Source organism: Rhinolophus sinicus, chromosome 17, assembly GCF_057876585.1.
Source record: "Rhinolophus sinicus isolate RSI-liver-muscle chromosome 17, RSI-T2T, whole genome shotgun sequence".
Classification (NCBI taxonomy): Eukaryota; Metazoa; Chordata; class Mammalia; order Chiroptera; family Rhinolophidae; genus Rhinolophus; species Rhinolophus sinicus.
This window is the reverse complement of record NC_142517.1, coordinates 101,142,190-101,153,139: the sequence shown is the minus strand read 5'-3', so window position 1 is coordinate 101,153,139 and position 10,950 is coordinate 101,142,190.

Genomic DNA, 10,950 nt, shown 5'->3' with positions numbered 1-10,950 from the left:
AGGCTACCCTATGCAGGTTAGGCACACAACAACTGGGTTTCTCAGTCATCAGTGAAGCAGTTACCAATCACCATTGAGGGCTGGTCACGGGGGGACAGCCACTGAAGACACCAGGAGTTACATACTGTGATTTTGTCCTCACTACAATGAGAATTCTGATATCAGAAATCAAATCCGGCACTTAATAGGCAGAAAGAAGAAAAGTGGGCAAATAGGCACTTAAGATCTCCTTGGGGGAGCTATAAATACACACACACATACACACACACACACACACACACACACATACACGCACACAGTGTTTCAAATCAATTTAGACCATTGGTTTTCAAAAATGGCTGTTCATCTGAACCACAATCAGCAAATGTTTTAAAACTATGATTTCTGAGCCCGGTATAGACCTGCTGCCTCTGAAAATCTATGCCCGAGAAATGGAAGTCTATCTTTTGTCTAGGGCAGTATCTGATTCAAGGCTATACCTAGATTTGAGGTGTCCAGAGCCCATTTCTCTTTCCCTGCACCCTCAGACTGAATGCGGTAGCATCCCTACCCGAGAAATAAACTGTAGGAAGATTTCCAAACTGAAGAGCCAAGAAAAGTAGGAAGTGGACATGCAAGTTACAAACTGAATGAGGGGCTAAAATGATCTCCTGGCTCCATGACAGATCCATGAATATGAAAGTTTAAACTGTATTTCCCATAACGGCATTTGGCTCCTGACCTGAGCACGTGGCACTGGCTGTGTGGGGTCATTCATAGGATTTTCCCTCTGCCTCAGCATCCTCCTGGGTCCTTGAGCACAAAGCGAAAGGCCCACTAGAATGGGGGAAAGGAAAGGGAAAACACTAGGAAGAACAAAATGAAACCTAAATTATTTTCTCCAAATGTTATCCTACGCATACACATACTACGCAGCTGGACCTGGGATGTTAGTGATGATGGAGGAAAAGAGAAGAAAAGGATTTCCAGGTTTTACCCAAACACACCAGTCATACATACAGGTATAGGCCAGAAGACGTTATGACAAAGTGTTGGACAAAGTGCATATTAACAGCACGCATCTTCTCCTCTCTGTTCAAACCCTGGTAGGTGTCTGCTCAGGAATTGAGGACAGCTCTGAGCCTCTGAGGAAGACATGAGGAATCTGGAAGATCTCCAGAGGGAAACAAACAAAAAACCAAATGGTCAGATGGGACATCCCAGTTATGACTCCGTAATTCTTCAGTGGACAAAAACCCAGGTGGCAACATGATATGACAGAAAATTTTGTCTATCTCATGAAAAGGGCATGTGAAGTGTACTCAAATGGAGTCCACAAACCATGGATAACTGTCTTGGCACATACCTGTGAAATGCAAGAGAGAGAGAGAATTCTAGGACATATTGTCATCTATGGGTGCTGATCAATAGTGTTTATTCTTCCAAAGGATAGGATTAGAAAAATAAAGTGAAAGGGAGAGACAGAAAAGAGGGAAGAAGTGAAGGAAGGTGGAAGAGGAAGAAGAGGGGAAGGAGGATGAGAAAAGGGGGAAGGAAAAATAAAGAAAAGAATTGGTCAATAGTGTATAAAAATTCGTGGGATAGGACCATTATGATTGGGCCCAAGGAGGAAAAAAATCTGCCTTTCTACAAAATTACTTTGTTCCGAGTTAGAAGCAATAATAGGCTAACCCCAACCTTAACCCAACATATCAAAGTTCAATCAGAGAGCGAATATATATATTCGTGGTGATGGAGGAAAAGAGAGAAAAAGTATTTCCAGGTTTCACCTAGATATCAAGGACTTGCCCGTGGTAATGGTGGGAACTAGTTAAGCAGTCTCTGAAAGACTGTTCTCTTCATGAATGAAGTTGGAGCTTGTAGTCCACAGGGCAGGCCATCAGCAAGGGAAGGAGGGTATAAAATGCGAGAGAGCAAGAAGAAGACATAATCCACAGGATGAGCTGAAGCTCAGGAGGATGACCTGAAACCCAAGTCCATCCTTACTGCCCATGACTTCGATGGTGTGGGTGTCCTGCAGAAGCTGGAACCCTTTATCATGGAGCTGAACACACACTGCCTGGCTCAGGGCTCAGGGAAGCTGAAGGAGTCCCCGGGAAGGGGAGCAGGTGTAGGCCCACCACTGCATGATGTCAGTGAGGGGAGGTGGCGGAGGGGCAATGAATGGTGTGCCTGAGCTGCCGGATGTGCTGTGTGCTCTCGGCCCTCCAAAGCTGGTGCAATCACTCTGTGGCACACCCTAAGAGGAAACATGGAAAAGGGGACTTTGGGGAATGTAGTTTAGCATAGCCAAGTTGACAAATTACAAAGCCAGCACACCCAGTTTGGAGAAGGGAGTGGTTTTTGGTTTTCTTGTGTCCAAGCACATGTACTGTTTCTTAGTGTAGATCAGGGCCTCTTAGCCTCTACAAAATTGACATTTGGGACCAAATAATTCTTTGTCAAGGCATGGGGGGAGCTATTTTGTGCTCTGTAGGATGTTTAGCAGCATTCCTTGGCCTTTACCAACTAGATGCTAGCAGCAACCTCTCCTGCTCAGTTGTGATAACCAAAATATCTCCAGATATTGCCAAAGGTCCTCAAGGGGCAAACTCTTCTGTGGTTGAGAATCACTGGTCTAGATCTCATCCTACATGAGGAGAAAAACCATTAGTTCTTTATTCTGGAAACCAACACAACGCTTTGCCCGCAGAAAGTGTTCAGTAATTATTGACTGAATGCATGCACAGTCAATGAATGCACGCACAGTCACTGAATGCACGCAAAATCAGACGTTGCTGTTCTGATTTCAGATCCCAGCTTTTTTGGCCTAAATTCTCTCCTGGATGATCTTCACTGCTGTGTCTGTCATGGCTGTGTTCACAACCCCTGTATCTTTGTCCCCAGCCCAGACCACTGACCTGTCTGCTAAGTGTCTTTGTTTGAATGCCTCATTGGCCCCTCAGAGCAACATTGCTAAGCTGTACTCTCCCAGCCCCTCCATCCAGGCTTCTCCTGAACTCCTTCTGTCAGGGAATGTCATCATCTGCAGTAAGGAGACCCAGAAACAACAAGTGATCCTAGATGACTGTCCTAGACCACAACTTACCACGCCCTGCCCTTTCTGTGGCTTCCATCACCCAGCCCCTAGGGTCTCTGCAGACTCAGCCACCACTCCGCCCAGAACTCAGGACCCAGTAAGTACTTGTCCTTGGCTCCCCACACACTCTTTTAAACCCTGGCCTTGCACATACGTACTTCTCCATCATGGTGGGAAGGCTCTTTCCCTCTTATTCATCAAGGTAACGGCTTCTTCTTGTTCAAGACTCAGTTCAGGGTCTTCTCATCCAGGTTCTTCCTTCATCATAGTTCTTTCAGCTAACTGACAACACCTCCACATTCTCCTGTGACATTTTATATGTGTCAGAATGGTTGCCCTTTTCACGTTTCGTTATTTAACACTCCATCTTTTCCGCTGGCCTGAGAACTCCTTGAGCTCAGAAACTCTACCTCATCAATATTGTACCACTTTCCAGCACTGGGCCTGGCACAGAGTGGATGCTCACTGAACGCGGTACGACTAAATTATTCTGCTCCAGAGAGAAAAGGATTGTCTCAAGCACTTTGTAATCAAGTATTTTAATTAAAAAACAACAACAACAACAAAAAAAATGATCCCAGCATTTTTGTTAATATGCATAAAACTTGGTAAGTTATAACATGGATAATTTCACTTGATCTTCAGAACTGACTGAGTGTTCACAATTGCCTTTTCTTACCCTCTGCTTTGCCTTGACTTTTGTGAGGTTTCTGCTCTCACCACAGGGCCCTCTGCTTCATCACCTTTAGGGACACCACTAAAGTGTCCCTTTATCAGCTTCTCCCTGGCAGACATTTCCTGCCCAGCTTCCCATTGCTGCTAAGGTCTGCTTATCCTTCCTTGTAACAGAAAAGGCTTTCCTGTTTGTTTTTGAGGCATTTGCAGATGCCTCAACCTCCAGAGATTGGAAGTTCTTCTGTGGCAATTGTAATTGTGAATAAAGTTTCTCCTTGTCTAAGTCTGGGTTTGGTTTTTTTTGGTGTTTTTTTTTGTTTGTTTGTTTGTTTTGTTTTGTTTTTTGAGAAACTCTCTGATATAAAAACTATGATTAGCCCATTTCATATAAGAGTAAAATGAGGCTTAGAAAAAAATAAGTAAATTTCTCAGGGTCCCATAAACAGTGTCAATGAAAGAAGAAAGTCCAAACCTATGGAAAACTTTTGTAAGAGTTTATTTGAACCCAAACAACGAGGCCTGGCCTGGAAGCAGAATCTCCAAGGATTGAAAAAATGCTCCAGAGAATGGCAGGTTTGCAGTTTTTTAAACATATTTACAGTCAAAGGAAAAGAACACAAGGAAGGTTACATGAAATCCACAGGTGGTAAAAGTGAGGGAGGTGAGAGAAAGCAAAGTGGGGAAATCTCAGGGATTGGGTAAAGAAGTAAGAGGAGAACTACATACTTGTTTTACATTGGTGGGTACAAGAGAGTTAACATTTAACATTTACTGTAAGTAGAGATGGTATGGGGCAACAAGAGAATGGACAACGGGAGTGTGGGGTTGTAGAGCCCTGGGGCAAGTGGTTATGCCTGCAAGGGGTCTGGAGAAAATAGTTACTGACATTCCAAGGGTATATTATCTCAGATGCACAAAAACAATGGACAGGGCTCACTTAAGGCAAAGATTAATCTTTTTAAAATAAATTTATAAGCCAGGAACGTGCCTTCTCACCGTGACCTACCTAGTGAAGAATTTATGGTCAGACCATCCTGTGTGGTTACTCTCTGCCACTGAGCTTGTCAGGTTTACTACAGAGCAGCACCTCTTTTCATTCACAACAGCAATAGGAAATGCAGGACCCAAACCCAGATAGTCTGACTTTTTGAGCATGAAGGTACATCTTCTCAGCCACTGTGCAAAGTGGCCTCACTGAGTTTTCTAAAAGCATCTAGGAAGCGATGCTTCATTGTGCTCATTTAAGATTTCTATGCAGAACTGAAAACACTAAAATTTTGTGTTTTTTTTTAAATGTCAATTCATTCTGTTCATTAATTCACGCTGGAGGAGAGCAGTTAGCCACCCCAAAATATGTCTCTTTGGATTATGGATTATTTCAGGCTGGTTCATTTTAAGAAACAAGACATGGGAGAAGCTCTGAACACCAAGTAAAAGTTATCCTTTGGAAAAGGACACTTACATTTGTAAGGGTGTGCCTGACCTTCCTTGACAATCTGTGGAGAAGGCAGCGACTTAAATCTGCATAACAACCTTACTTTTGTTTTTCCTGGTCATCTACTGTAACAGACTCTCCACCGCAACATATTCTGTTTGGAGCTGAAGGTGGTATTTAAGGTGATGGCTTCCGCCATTTTGGCGAGTTACTCACTTTTCCTGGGTTTCTCTCATGCTTACAGGAAGTGTACATGTTACTAAACTTTCATTTGTTTTTCTTCCGCTAATCTGTGTCAAGTCAATTTGATTATTCGACTTGCCTAAAGATCTTTGAAAAGCAAAGGAAAAATTTCCTCCCAGACAGTGCCAACCTGAATTAGTGAAAACCATTCATTAAAATATCATAATCAAAATTAGTATCTTTATATAATCATTCAAAGCACCTATATAAAGACAACCACACTCCGTGCCCCTGGTTGCTCACTCCTATGCTTGTTATTTCCCAATTATTTCTGTTCAGTTGAGGAAAGCATGAAAATAGGGAATGTATAAAATGGAGTTACTTTAACCAAGGTGCTATAGTTATTAACATTGTGAAGGTTGAGGCATGAAGAAAGACTTCATTCTTGTTCTAACTAGCCTGGATACTTAAACTTTTCAGCCCCGTATCAATTCCTGGATATAGAGGTCAGGTAATTAAGTTTGCAAACATGTTGCAATGATGTTGCTAAACTTTTTTGATATCAGAGTGAATATTCATTATGAATTTGTATCAATTGGACAAACAGTTAACCAAGTTTACTATTTGGAAGTGCTGAAAAGGCTGTGTGAAAAAGTTAGACGACCTGAACTTTTTGGCAACCATTCATGGCTCTTGCATCACGACAATGCACCAGCTCACATGGTACTTACTGTCTGTGGGGGAGTTTTTAGCCAGTAAGCAAATAACTATTGAAACACCCTCCCTACTCACCTGATCTGGCCCCCAATGACTTCTTTCCTTACCTGAAGACAAAGGTAAGGAAAGACATATTGAAAGAAAGACATTTTAATGACATTCAATACATCAAGGGTAATATGACGACAGCTCTGATGGCCATTCCAGAAAAAGAATTACAAAATTGCTTCGAAGGGTGGACTAGGTGCTGGCATCAGTACATAGCCTCCCAAGGGGAGTACTTTGAAGGTGACTATAGTGATATCCAGCAATGAGGTATGTAGCACTTTTTCTAGGAAGAGTTCGCAAACTTAATTGTCAGGCCTCATACATATGGACCTTCAGGTAGTCCTCTAATGACCCCCGAAGGACTCAGGTATACATCTACATGACATTCATTATCCAGATAACTGACTGGGACCTGACCCAACATTCTGGCACCCATCTTCCAGACCACCTGTCATCTGACTGATAACCATCCAGGATCAATCCTAGAACTAAGAAGGCAGGACTGATAATTCTCAAGAGTGTACTTTTTGTTATAAGAAATTTTACCTTTTCTTCTTTGGATAACTTCTGAATTTTTTGCCTTTCTGTGTTTCCAGTTTGCAAACTCTAAAACCTTTGAATAAATCTCTACGCTTTATTTCTAGCAAAGCCTCCAGACACTTTTTGAATTTGTTTGACATAGTTATTTTCTCCTCTCTGTGTGGAAGAAGCCAGAATGCAGAGGCTGATTTCTAGAATCCTCAGGGTTAAAAAAGAAGAAAAGAAAGAAAGGCAGGTTCCTAAGCTCTGTGCACCCCATGCAGCAGCGAGGAGGCTTACCTGTCCCTTATGCCCACCACCCCACTGTGGGCTGACACTTGCAGTGCATGCACTCTGATGTGGACACAACTTTTCACCTGTGTCAGGCCAATTTGTACCGTAGCCCTCATGGGTAGTTGTGCTGCTATTAGTACCTTATGTGAGAAGTGAGGAGACTGAGGCATGAAGAGGCTGAGCAAGAAACCCAAGGTCACAGAGCAAGTTGGTGACAGAACTGGCATTAAACACAGGACCCCTGGCTCCAGAATCTGAGCTGCCCCCAACCCCACCAGGCTCTCCTGCCCTGTCCCTGCCAAGACTGTCCTACGGCCGCACTACAGCTCGGCTGCTTTCCACTAACAAGGCAAAGGTTAAGGTCCATCTTAACACCATTCAGACCGGTAGCACTTTCTGTCGCATGATCAATCCTAGAATCCTCAGTACGATATATGCAGACAGACCCCAACATTAACTGATTCTTCAATATCCACTTATATTCATTCTCAAGAAGTTCGATGAGCTGAACTAAATGAAAATAGTCACAGGCATTGCAGACATTGGGCTAAAGAGGAAAGACTAACAGGAGACGACATTTCATCCCTGTGAATTATCCTCACCTCCTCATCCAAAATGTGGCATGGGATGATCATATATAAACTTTAATAAACACGGTTTTCTATCCTTTTAAATTTCTGTTTTTCTGACTGTCTTATAATGTACCCAATACATTAGAACAGTATTCTATGTATATAATTTATAAATAAAGAAAACAAAATAGACATACCCCAGTTTAGAGACTACTCATCAGCTGTGGTGGTCCTCAAAATTGAGGCTACCTGGAAGCTTGCTAAATAAATGCAGATTCCCAGTCCTCAGCCTCATTCAGATTCAGAAGTCAGAGAAACTCACATTTTTACACTAGCATCTTAGTATATTCTGAAACTTGCTCAGAAAATGCCTTCTTTTTTTCCCTCTGTATTTAAAAATAACTTTATTCTCACTCAAAATCCTCAGATCTCCGTAGCAAAGGATATATAAGTGAGTGCAAAGAAGGAGACAAAATATCAGTCTCCTGCATGTCTTTCTACTTCCACTTACCATGAGACCCCCCCTTTTCCCCAGGCTTGGCCTGTTGCTCCCCTAAGGGGGCGCTGGTCACCACACCATGGCAAAGCCAACTGCTGCCCTCTAATGGCCATTGAGCCCACCAGGTCACTTAGCAGATCATTTCTCAAGGGCAGGTTTGGCCATCTTTCTAAAGAATCCAATTTTTCTCTAATATTTTCTCATTAAGGAACATTTTCCAAAAGCCTTGCTAATTCAAGATATGGAAGGGCAATCAAGCTATTCAATCAAAAAAGGTGCCATCCAAAGGAAGCGTTGCAGAACGAAAGGCAATATTCTCACAAACATATTCATTCATTCAACAAATATTTTGAAAATGTTTGGAACAGTGTACTAGGCATTGTTCAAGGTGCTACTACAAAACAGACAAAAATTCCTATTTTCACAATGACGACAGGCTAATGGGAGGAGACCATGAGGAAATGAATTATATCTTACTCTTAGATGGTATTAAGTGTGGTGGAGAAAAATGTGGCCTGGGAAGAAGCGAGGGGAAGGCTCACAAAAAAGAAAAACAGGAGCATTTTATCAACCACCTATGAATTATTAGATGTTCTACATAAGTCACTTCTCTTAATCTTCACTACTGCCTCATTGTACCCAGACTTTTTTTATATGACAAAAGCTGGTTTTACATGTAAAGAAACTGAAGTTCCAAAACTTTCAGAAACTTGGTCAAGGTGCTAATTAATAGCTGCACTGCGCAAAACTTCTGACCTGGTGGGAGGAACAAAGCCCAAGGCAAATTTGTAAAGGAGAAGGCCCACACCTGCCCTTTCTTAACGCTGACACCCACCTTCTCCAGGCCAGACCTCACCTTTCCCCATTGATGTTTCCCCTTGTTCTCATTCTCTGAAACTCTTATTTTACTCTGCTAATTCCATAAATGGGTTTTCTTTCTAGAATGCAAGGGGCTAGTGACTGTTAATCTCTGCGAATCCCACCAATTAATTTACCTATTTACAGCCCCATTAGTCAAATTATCATAACCCAGGCAACGCTTTTTCTGGAAATAGTCCCTAATCCTAATGGTGGAAATGCCAGGCCCTCCAGTTGGGCAGTGAAGAATGTGCTTGCTGAAATTATGTCATTTATGGGGATTAGATTTACAGTTAAATATCAGTATCTCATCCTCCAGTCTGTAATAACTATCAGACTCTCAAAAATGCTAAAAGAAAAAGAATCCATGTTTGAGTACAAAACATAAATCCACCTATCCCTAAATGTAGAAAATCTGTTCAATTATTAAGGAAGATTATAAAATGGGGGGAAATGAGCATTTTACAAATAAAGAGAATAAGAAATGAGACTCAGAAAGGTTAAGGGGATTTGGGAGATTACAATTATATCTCTCATTTCTGACAAAGCTGGCATTAGTGTTTGACTTCCAACACAGAGGTTTTGGGGGATTTTAATTGTTTCTTTGTTTTTTGTCTACCCATTTTCAACTCTCATACTTTGAGGATATTGACAAAACAGATTGAATTGAATAAAAAGATTCAATATTATAAAGATGTCAATTCTGCCTAAATGACTCTAAAAGTGTAATGTTGTTCCAATAAACACACACACACACACACACACACACACACACACAAACACACACGAACTAAAGAAGCCTCATTCCTGTAACACAGTAGGTTGTCCTTATATATTGTTTCCCTTCCATTTTCATTTCCATGCCTTTGTTTAACAGTTCCCTATTCCCAGAATGCTCTGCCTGCTCCTGTCGGCTTACTTCACTGGGGAGTCCCAAATTATCTCCCTGAAAATAAGACGTAGCCGGACAATCAGCTCTAAGGCGTCTTTTGGAGCAAAAATTAATATAATGCCCAGTCTTATTTTACTATAAAACTGAGTATAATATAGGATAGTATAGTATAATATAATATAAATAATATAATATAATACCGGGTCTTATATTAATTTTTGCTCCAAAAGACACATTAGAACTGATTGTCCGGCTAAGTCTTATTTTTGGGGAAACACGGTACATTAGCATCCATTTGGTGCTAAACACATAATGGCATATTTCCTTTTTGGAGGCAGAGGCCATGATGTCAATTTCTTCCTGTCCTCATAGCACCAAATAGGCCCATGTACTCAGAGAGAGCCACCAACCTCTCTCCAATCTGGTTCATCTTCACTTTTCTGCCTGTTTTTCTAAGTCACTCTACTATTAGAAAGCTTCCTGTGGCTTCCGTTATGTAGGATAAACTCCAACTCTGGAATAAAGCATGAGCCCCTTCCCCATCGACTTAATTGGGCTTCACTTCTTGCCTCCTTGTCCCCACACACTGTCCCTCCAGGGCCGTGGACCTTCTCATCACTCTTCTTTCAAAATCCTGCGCCTTCACATACGCAGTTTCCTTTACCTGAAATGGCTGGGAAACTCCTTGGAACTAGGACTCAGACACCATGGGCTGCTTAAAGCTGTTCGCTCTTCTTCCTTCCCTGCTCTGAGCTCCCATTACTCTTTGTCCCATAACACATGGACTTGCTTAAACTGTAAGCTCGAAAAGGACTGAGGGATTTCTAATACCTATTTCATGCCTTTAACATGGCAGGGGCTTAGCAAGTACAGCGATGAATGAATGAATGAATGAATGGGTTCAATATATATTTGACTGTTGTTGATATTAATGACCCTGAGAATGTTGGGGGTTGCCAAAGAAGATCCTAAGAATCTTATATTCTTTGGCATCCTTGGCAGAAACCAAATCTGGTTTAGGGCCAAAGGCCTCAGACCCACCAAACTCTCTTCTACTGTTGGAAATACAATTGGCTACCCAAAAGATTTGGTGAGAGGTTACTGTATTTCAGAAGAAAATGTTAGTAATTCTCTGACTTAATTCTTATAATTATATCCTTTTTTATGAAGCCCTTTATA